Source organism: Solanum lycopersicum, chromosome 3 (assembly GCF_036512215.1).
Source record: "Solanum lycopersicum chromosome 3, SLM_r2.1".
In the NCBI taxonomy this organism is placed as follows: Eukaryota; Viridiplantae; Streptophyta; class Magnoliopsida; order Solanales; family Solanaceae; genus Solanum; species Solanum lycopersicum.
In genome coordinates this window covers 12,713,168-12,723,136 of record NC_090802.1, presented here as the reverse complement: position 1 = coordinate 12,723,136, position 9,969 = coordinate 12,713,168, and positions in this window count along the sequence as shown.

Here is a 9,969-nt window from a genome sequence, read left to right as displayed (position 1 = left end):
GAGATGGAAGAGAAGAGGTGTACGGTAAAGTGTTTTTATACTTGCTCAATTACATGGAGAAAAGCTAAAAGAGAAGAAAATGTTTTACCTTATATTTCATGAAAAATGTGATACTACTTTTCATGAAAAAAAATGTTTAAATTCTTTAAATAGTGGGGATGTAAAAACTATTTGTGAATTTGTGATTTGTAATATTTGAGAAATGGTCTAAAAGAGTATTACAAGTGCATATATTTATTGTGGAATAAATCACATATTGTTGTTTGACTACAATGAGATGATTTTTAGCTCTAACATGAGTGTTATGATAAATAAATTATGAAAAACATGTTGATTAGACATTTAACATGAAATGTTTTGGGAGAGAAAAAATTCATTCTTAGAATGAAATATATCATAAACATGTGATGAATTTTTTTTTGTCAAGTCACATAATATTGAAATTTTGTGGAAAACATTTTTATTGGTTGCATGAGTCTTGCAACTCCTTTAGATTCATTTGTGTGAAAAAGTTATGACAAATAAAAAATGGGAATTCGCTAGCCTAATAAAAATATGAGCTATGTGACTAACAACCTGGCTTGATATTGTGTTTGCAGAAAACGTACTTAGCAGGTACAAGCAAACAAGATGAAAAAATTGATGCTATTTGTTAAAAGTGAGAAAAGCAAATTATATTGCTTACTTCTCTTCTATAGAGGTTGAGGTAAAAAGTAAAAATCTGACACTTCAACAAGTAAAAAAGGTAAATTGAAACTCTTTATTTTGAGAAATAACTTTTCTAAAATTTATTAATTGTGATAGCAAAAATCATATACTTATATAAAAAAAAAAAAAGAACCCTAGACCCTCCTACGTGCCGCCATCACAAGAAAGAATTTCCTTTTAAATTTATTTATTTCCAAAATTTGCCTTTCTCTTTCATGAAAAAGTGTGACTTTTATGAAAAGTTGAGACTTTTATGAAGAGTTAAAATTTTTATCATAAGTTGTGACTTTTAAAAAGAGATAGTACTTTTATCAAAATGTCACGCCCCGAGCTACCCCTGAGACGCGGACACGGGACCAAGGACCATAAGTGATCCCATGCTAAACCTACTGGCAAGATCATGAGCATAATAAAAAAATTAAACTGATGCGAAAGATAAATCATATTTAAAATGAAAAGATGGGGAATACCCATATGCTAAAACTACAATGTATAAAATACTAATGATTTTAATACGAAGAAAATATTAACTCAATACTAAGCTGAAACTAATTATGTTAGAAATAAGCGTCTAACAGACTAGAAATGCAGGGACAATCCCCAACTAAGTACTCTTTGAACTCTCTGTTCATCAAATCCATGAAAGTTGCAGGAGCATTGGTTAGTCCAAATCACATAGCTACAAATTAATAATGACCATACTTAGTTTTTAAGGTTGTTTTTGGAATGCCACTATCTCTGACTCTAAGCTGATTATAACCCGATCTGAGGTCTATCTTTGAGAAGTCACTAGCACCCTGAAGTTGGTCAAACAAATCATCAATCCTGGGGATAGGATACTTATTCTTGATTGTGACCTTGTTCGACTATCTATAATCAACGCACATTTTGAGAGAACTATCTTTCTTCTTTACGAACAACATTGGTGCACCCAATGGTGAAATACTAGGTATGATAAAGCCCTTATCTAGAAGGTTTTTCAACTGTTTGTTCAATTACATAAGCTCTTTTTGAGTCATTCGGTAAGGAGGAATCGAAATAGTTTGGATATCTAGAAGGAGATTAATTCCAAAGTTGATTTCCCTTTAGGGAGGAACCCCTAGAAGATCTTCTAAAAACCCTTCTAAGAAGTCATTGACTACTGGAACTGAATCAAGAGTTGGGTTTTCAGAGCTAGAATCCTTAACCCGAACTAAATGATAGAGATACCCCTTAGAGATCATATTTCTTCCTTAAGATAAGAAATGAATCGTCCCATGGGCGCTAAGCTACTACCCTTCCATTCTAAGATTGGTTCATTTTGAAACTAAAAACGAACAATCCTAGTTCTAGAATTAACTGAGGTATAACAAGAATGTAACCAATCCATTCATAGAATGACATTGAAGTCTACCATTTATAACTCTACAAGATCTGTTGAGGTGACTTTCTGAGAGACTGTGACAGGGCAATTTTCGTATTCCCATCTATCTATAACTGGGTCACTGACTGGAGTAAAGACTGAGAAAGGTTCTGAGAGGGTTTCTAAACTAACACTGAATTGGAATACTATTTAAGGAGTTACAAAGGAAAGAGTAGCCCCATGATTGACCAATTCATAAACATCAAGGTCAAAGACTCGTAACATACTAGTGACTACATCTGGAGAACCTTCGTGATGCTGGCTAGCCTGAAGAGCACACAACCTGTTTTGGCGCTGACCGTCACCTGTACCAGATAAGTTACCCTTTTAAGTTTAGTGACTTGCTGGAATTACTGAAGTTGTGGCTGATATCTACCATTACCACCTCTTTTACCCTGTCTGGAAGGACAGTCCCTCAACCTGTGACCAGACTGACTACACCTAAAGTATCCTTCCTTTCTGCGAGACACTTGCCTGGATGGTTTTTTCTACACTTAGGGCAAATGGGGTAAATTTTGGTGCCTGAAACACTTCCCTGAGACTTAGATCCTGGTGCTCTAACCTTCTGGTCAAACCTTTTCTTGAAGGATGGAACACTAGTTGATGAAGGGGTCGGGTATGAAAACTTCTGTTGACTCAGTGAGCGATTTCCACCACCCGATTGCTGCTGAGAATAGTCATGGTTTCCAATCTTTAGCGTTCATATTACCCTTGGTTTGTTCCCTAAGTTTATCACCCTCAACTTGCTAAGCATGAGTCATAATCCTAGAGATGTCCATATCTCCTAGTAACATAGCATTTCTGTACTCAAATTTTACCAAACTGACACTCCATACATGAACTTATTTAACTGAGCCCTGGAGTCAGCAACAATGTGAGGAGCATACCTGTAGAGATGGTTAAGCTTGAGCCCATACTCTTGGACTGTCATGTTTCCATTCTTTAAGTTCATGAAACCCTGATCCCTTGCTTCTCTCAACTCCATTGGAAAAAACATATCCAAAAAGGTCTCACTACATAAATCCCAAGTAATAGGAGCAACATCTGTACCCCTATTTTCCTTCCACTAAGTGTACTATACTAGTAACATCATTTAGCTGGTATGATGTGACCTTAACCTAATCATTCCCAGTGACTTGCATCACCTCAAAGACCTTCTTGATCTCATCTAAAAATTCTGGGGATCATCATTAGTTTGCGATCCTAAAAACTCAAGAGGATTCATCCTAACAAAGTCACAGACCCTTGCTACTGCTGATCCACCATTAGTATTCGTATGAGCTTGATTCTGCTGATTGTTCTGGTTGGCGATACTCTGAGCTCACATCTGAATGGCATTCCTGAATTCAGCATTGGAGACTTCCTAATCTTGGACTCGAGGAGTTGTGTTTGCATTCCTGGCATTCACATTCCTAGCGTTAACTCTACGAGAAGGCATGATCTGAAATGTAGTACGTCGAGTTAGAATAGAATTAGATCATACCTTACGCATGATAAGAGTAACAAGAAAGTGACGTTTTTCCTGAACACTTCATAGCCTCCCTCTCATTAGATGTGGTGCAATTCAGACCCATCAAAAGGATTCTACTTAGTGTCAATTTTCAGACATCCTAGGACACTTAAACCTATTGCTCTGATGTCAAGTTTATCACGCTCCGAGCTACCCCCGAGTCGGGGACACATGACCTAGGACCACAAGGGATCTCAAGTTAACCCTATAGAAAGATCATGAGCATACTAAAGAAATTAAAATGATGCGGAAGCTAAATCATGTTTAAGATAAAAAAGATGGGGAGTACCCATATGCTAAAACTGATATACATGAAATACTGATGAGTTTAATAAAAAGATTATATATTAACTCAATACTAAGCTTAAACTAACTATGTCTGAAATGAACCTCTAACTTACTATAAATGCATGGACAAAACCCAACTAATTGTAGCAAAAACTGAAACGAAACGATGAAAAGTCTGAACTGAGCTCATGGATCTTTTCCTCAGAGAATGAGGACTCACGACTGGTTCTTCTTAGCTGGAAATCGGGAATCAATCTATGTGTGATGTGGATGCTGAGAACCTGAACCTACATCACAAGGAGATGTAGCGCATGTATGATTCAGTACTTGAAAGGTACTGAGCATGTAGGATAGAGTAAAGCTGAAATAAAACACAACTGAACAAGCACAAAAGTAAGTTTAATAATTTAAACATGATATATTGAATTCTAAACTAACTAGATGCAATGACCAGTTTATAACATGTTGGAACTGAATACTAAATATACTAATAAATGGTCAATGGAATAGAGTCTGTTTGAACTGTGGGAGCTATTAGTAACTGATAATAAAACCACATAAGCTAAATGTGGAGTCCGATATATACGACCCATCAAGAGGATACAATATACCCTGCCAAAAGTATAAAAACATGCTAGAGTGATCACTAAACTGATGCCCACATATGGGAATTATAACCTACTTGGCTAGTAGTGTTGAAACTGTTGGGTACACGTAACCCTAGTCCAACTCGGTAATATACTACTCCCAATGAATTAAGTAATTAACATATTATGACTGAATTTCTGTAAATACTAAATAGCTGAAAACATGAATATACAAACTGAGAATGCAAACATTTATCTAATAATGATGCATTAATATTTAAGGCATGTATGTCAGAAGTAACTGAAATATCTGACCTAGCATGTGTAATTCAAGAACTAAAGAAATACATCGCTAGGGTTCTATAATTTGTGCGATAAACGAAATTAAAACATTACAATCTGATTTATAACATATATTTAACTAATTTGTGATGTTCTAATGTAATTATAGAAACCCTAGGTTTAATCATGCGAAGAGATTGAAGAACTGACTGAAAACTAGGGATCTAATGGGTGAAAGGAACGCACTAGTGAAATCTCACATGCCTGGTAATGTAATCCACGGAGAAATATTTAGATTTCGACTCTGGATCTAATGGAACCTTGTTGCGTTCTTGAACTAGGTTTCTTGATTTGGTTTTCCTTTCTTGCTTATATTTTTTAAGTTTTGATTTATGATTTTGACTTAGGTAAGTTTTTTTTATGTTTCTAAGTTTACACTGACTGAATATGATGATTTAGGGCTTAAACGACGTATCTGAGGGTTTAAACGAACTAGAAAAAGACCAAAAGACCCTTGGAAATTTTATTGTCGAACCAAAGGACGACCTGGATTGACGAGCCTTCATTCAATCAACAGTCTGTCGTTTGGGTCCGTAGGCTGGGTCTGCTCGACAAAAAATTACTAAAATGGGAATAAATTTTTACTCGAAGGTTGGATTTTAGCAAATTCGGTGTCTATGGAAAGATAATTAAATTGTCTATCTTTTGATATTTTATGGGACAACTAATTCATTTTGATCTAAGATTTATAACCATTTGAAGTTGATTCAACATAATTTCCCCCCATAACTGACTGCTAACTGTCACCTACGATTAGACCTACAAACCGTAGATCGAACGGCAGTCTGTGCTGGTCATCCGTAGTTCATGTCAGAGGATGGGTAACTTGAGTCTCAATTCACAAAAAGAGACCACGTACATGCAAACTAATTTATGAAAGGTTGTGAACTTTCTGAAGGTTTGTGACTTTTCCAAATAGTTGTAACCTTTCATAAGACACAACAAGTATTTGTTACATTGCCCTTTGTTGTCTACAAAAAAAGAGATTTCCTCTCATGTTAAAACAGCAAAAATCCTTATTTTGTTCTTCTACTTCTGCAAAATTAAATATTTGTGTATTTTGCTTATGTTGAGTTACTTACTGACACTACTTTTTTTATCAATAAGTTGGTGAGTAAAATCGTTCCATCGCGAGGACGTAATTTTATAAACCTCCAGTGTTGTAGGAGAATAGTTTTCTTAAGGGGACATTGTGCATTCAGTAAATTCAATTTTTTTCCTTTCTATTTCATTCTATTTTTACATATCCTAATATGTTTTATTACACTCATTAATTTATGCATATGATATTAATTTTTGTTTTTGAGTAGATATTTTTAACTCTATTCTTTATATTTTTGCAAAGTTATTGTCTACGTTTCTATTGAACATGTACACATATAGTACGTATATTCATTGTGTAGACAATAATAATTGTACTAATTTCTAAGAACTTATGTTATGATATTATATGTTAAATACTATAGCTTAAAAGTACTATATATAAGCTTACATATTATCTATTTTTACAAAAATATGAAATTTCTCACTTATTAAGAGCCCCGAAGCGAGCATACGTCTCATTTCGACGATTTTTGTGTGCTATAGCACACCATTTTTTGGGTGATCCGGATTCCGACGTCAAAAATGCCAAATTTTTTCGTGGATGTCCGTCAAGACCTTGTCTATGCATACGATTTGCCATCACGGCTTGTCCGGCCCATTTGGAGGGTCAAACGAGCCCCGAAGCGAGCATACGCCTCATTTCGACTATTTTCGTGTGCTATAGCACACCATTTTTTGGGTGATCCAGATTCCGACGTCAAAAATGCCAAATTATTTCGTGGACGTCCGTCAAGACCTTGTCTATGCATACGGTTGGCCATCACGGTTTGTCCGGCCCATTTGGAGGGTCAAACGAGCCCCGAAGCGAGCATACGCCTCATTTCGACGATTTTCGTGTGCTATAGCACACCATTTTTTGGGTGATCCGGATTCCGACGTCAAAAATACCAAATTTTTCCATGGGCGTCCGTCAAGACCTTGTCTATGCATACGGTTGGCCATCACGGCTTGTGCGGCCCATTTGGAGGGTCAAACGAGCCCCGAAGCGAGCATACGCCTCATTTCGATGATTTTTGTGTGATATAGCACACCATTTTTTGGGTGATCCGGATTCCGACGTCAAAAATGCCAAATTTTTTCGTGGACGTCCGTCAAGACCTTGTCTATGCATACGGTTGGCCATCACGGCTTGTCCGGCCCATTTGGAGGGTCAAACGAGCCCCGAAGCGAGCATACGCCTCATTTCGACGATTTTCGTGTGCTATAGCACACCATTTTTTGGGCTTTGTGTGCCAATGAAGAAATCAAATATAGTAGGTATGAATTGTTATTAACTTAATTCATATTAATATATAGGGTGTGTTTGGTATGAAATGTTTTCCAATTTTCTCATGTTTGGTTGGGACAAAAGTCTTGAAAAATATTTTTCAAATCAACTTATTTTCCTCAAAATTAAGGAATATAATTTCTCTTCAAAAATTAAGGAAAACGTTTTTCAAAACTCTCCTCCAACTTCAAATTACATTTTTTTTGACAAAAACATCAATTTTTAAAAAATATTTTCAATTTCAAAATTCTATTTTTCACCTGATCCCTAACCCCCCACCCACCCACCCGCCAGCCCCCCCCCCCCCCACACACACACACCCTCAAAAAAATTTGAGTTCATTTTTAAAAATATTTTTATTTTAAAACTCCTACCTCCCTCCCCCTGTCAGCCCCCTTACCACCCCCTACCCCCCCCCCTTTCCCTCCACACACACACACCAAAAAAATTAATTTTATTTTAAAAAATATTTTCGACTTCAAATTTTTATTTTTTTCACCTACTCCTGCCCACCCCACGCCAGCACCCTATCCCCCCACCCCACCCCACCCCAACCCCAAAAAAAATTAATTTTCTTTTTAAGAAATATTTTCAATTTCAAATATTTGCCCCTACCCCCTATGCACACACACCCTCCCACAACCCCCCCCCCCCCTCCTCCAAAAAAAATGTTTCTAAAAAGCAATTTTCAATTTCATAAATTATTTTTTACTCTAGTAAAAATAAAAGATGTTTCTCAAAAAAAAAATTCATTCATAAATCAAACACTAAAAGCCATTTCTAGAAAATATTTTCTACTCACGATTCACCAACTAAAAGTAAAAAAATAAGTTCAAAATCTACTTATTTTTCAAAAAAACATTTTTCATGAAAAACATTTCCTTCATACCAAACACACCCATAATGTATCAATTCCCCATTATTGTACAAACTTGTAGGATAAATAAAGTAATGTAACCAAGCTACGAAGAGGGAGAGAGGGAGAGAGAGGGAGAGGGATGAGAAAGGGAGCAAGAGGTCTAAGGTGAGAGGGGGAGAAATTAAAGGAGAGATTTCCTACAAATCCTAAGTATAGTGTTGTTAGATAATACTTCTAAACTATACGGATGTATTATAAATAATATAGTAGTTATATTTATTTAAATAGATAAAATTTTCTAGTATAATATAATGGGTGAAAATCATTTTCATTCTTCAACTTTGCTTTAAAATCAACCCCCTCCCTTCCCCCCTCCCCCCTCAATTTCAAACAATAATCAAACTTCCCCCTTTATTTTGCATTGTCCATTTTACCATTCTTATATCATATACTAGATAATTTAAGGTTCGTAATACGGGGTAAATATAATAAAAATTCTATTTACGGGCTCAATATTATATTATTATATATATTTATAATAGAAATTTAATTAGTTTTCAAAAAGAAAAATTATTATGACATTTTTAAATAAACTTATAATGATAAAATATCATATTTTCTAAGTAATTATTTTAACATCGTGTCAAATAATATTTTTAAATTAAATAATTAATTTAATGATACTCTTTTTCAATTTTATTTGAAAATCATCAAGAAAATAAATTAAACTATGAATCTCAATATATTAACAAATTTTTATAAACTATATGAAAATAGAGTCTATTGATCTATCTATAGATCATTTATGAGTAGATTTAAAATATGTTTTATAGGTGTTTGACAAAAAAAATAGTGGCCTACTTTTAAAATATATTTTTTAAAATATTGGAACTTAGTTTTTTTTTTTTATTTCAATTTAATATATGTTATTATTTATTATCACACTTATTTGTTTTCAAGTATATTAATAGAGCCAAAATGAAAGTGACAATAATTAATTATATTTTTATAATAATTTTTTATATCAATGTTTACATTTTTAGTTAGTATAATGAATAGAAAAATATTAAGAATTGAATTAAAGTAATAGTAAAATAGAGTAACGAATAGATACACAATAACTCATAAAAAAAAGTAAAGTAATAACAAAATGAGTTAAAAGTAATAACAACAACTAAAAATGTTTCTAGAACTATTTAGTTTTCTTGTTATCATTCTTGTTAGATTTTTGTTATCGTGAAGTTACATTTTTACCTTCGATCATCATTCACTTCTATAGAATGATCTTTCTAGAATTATTTGTTTTTCTTGCTATTTCTCTTAATATATTTTTGTTAGAATGAAATTATATTTTTATTCTTGATCGTCTTTAATGCAAACATATCATCCTTTTTATTTTTACTTATAAATGTTACTTTTAACATCTTTTTCTTTAATTTCAATCTAATATATATTATTAATTTTATAACACTTATTTCTTTTCAAGTACATTAATTAGAGCCAAAATAAAGGTGAATAATTAATTTATAATAAATTTATATATTTAAAGTAGACGTTTTTATAAGTATAATGAATGTAAAAAACATTAAGAACTAAATTAAAATAAGTAAAATAGAGTAATAAATATATATCACAATAATTCACAAAAGAAAAGAAAGTGAAGTAATAATAAAAAAAGTTAATCGTAATAACAATAACTAAAAATGTTTCTAAAAATATTTAATTTTCTTGTTATCATTTTTGGTTGATTTTTATTAGCGTGAAATTATTTTCTTACCCTTGATACTTCATATATAGAAAAAAAAATTCTAGAATTATTTACTACATTTCTTAAAAGATTTTTATTAGAATGAAATTACATTTTTACCCTTGATTGTCATACCAATTCACTCTTCTATATAA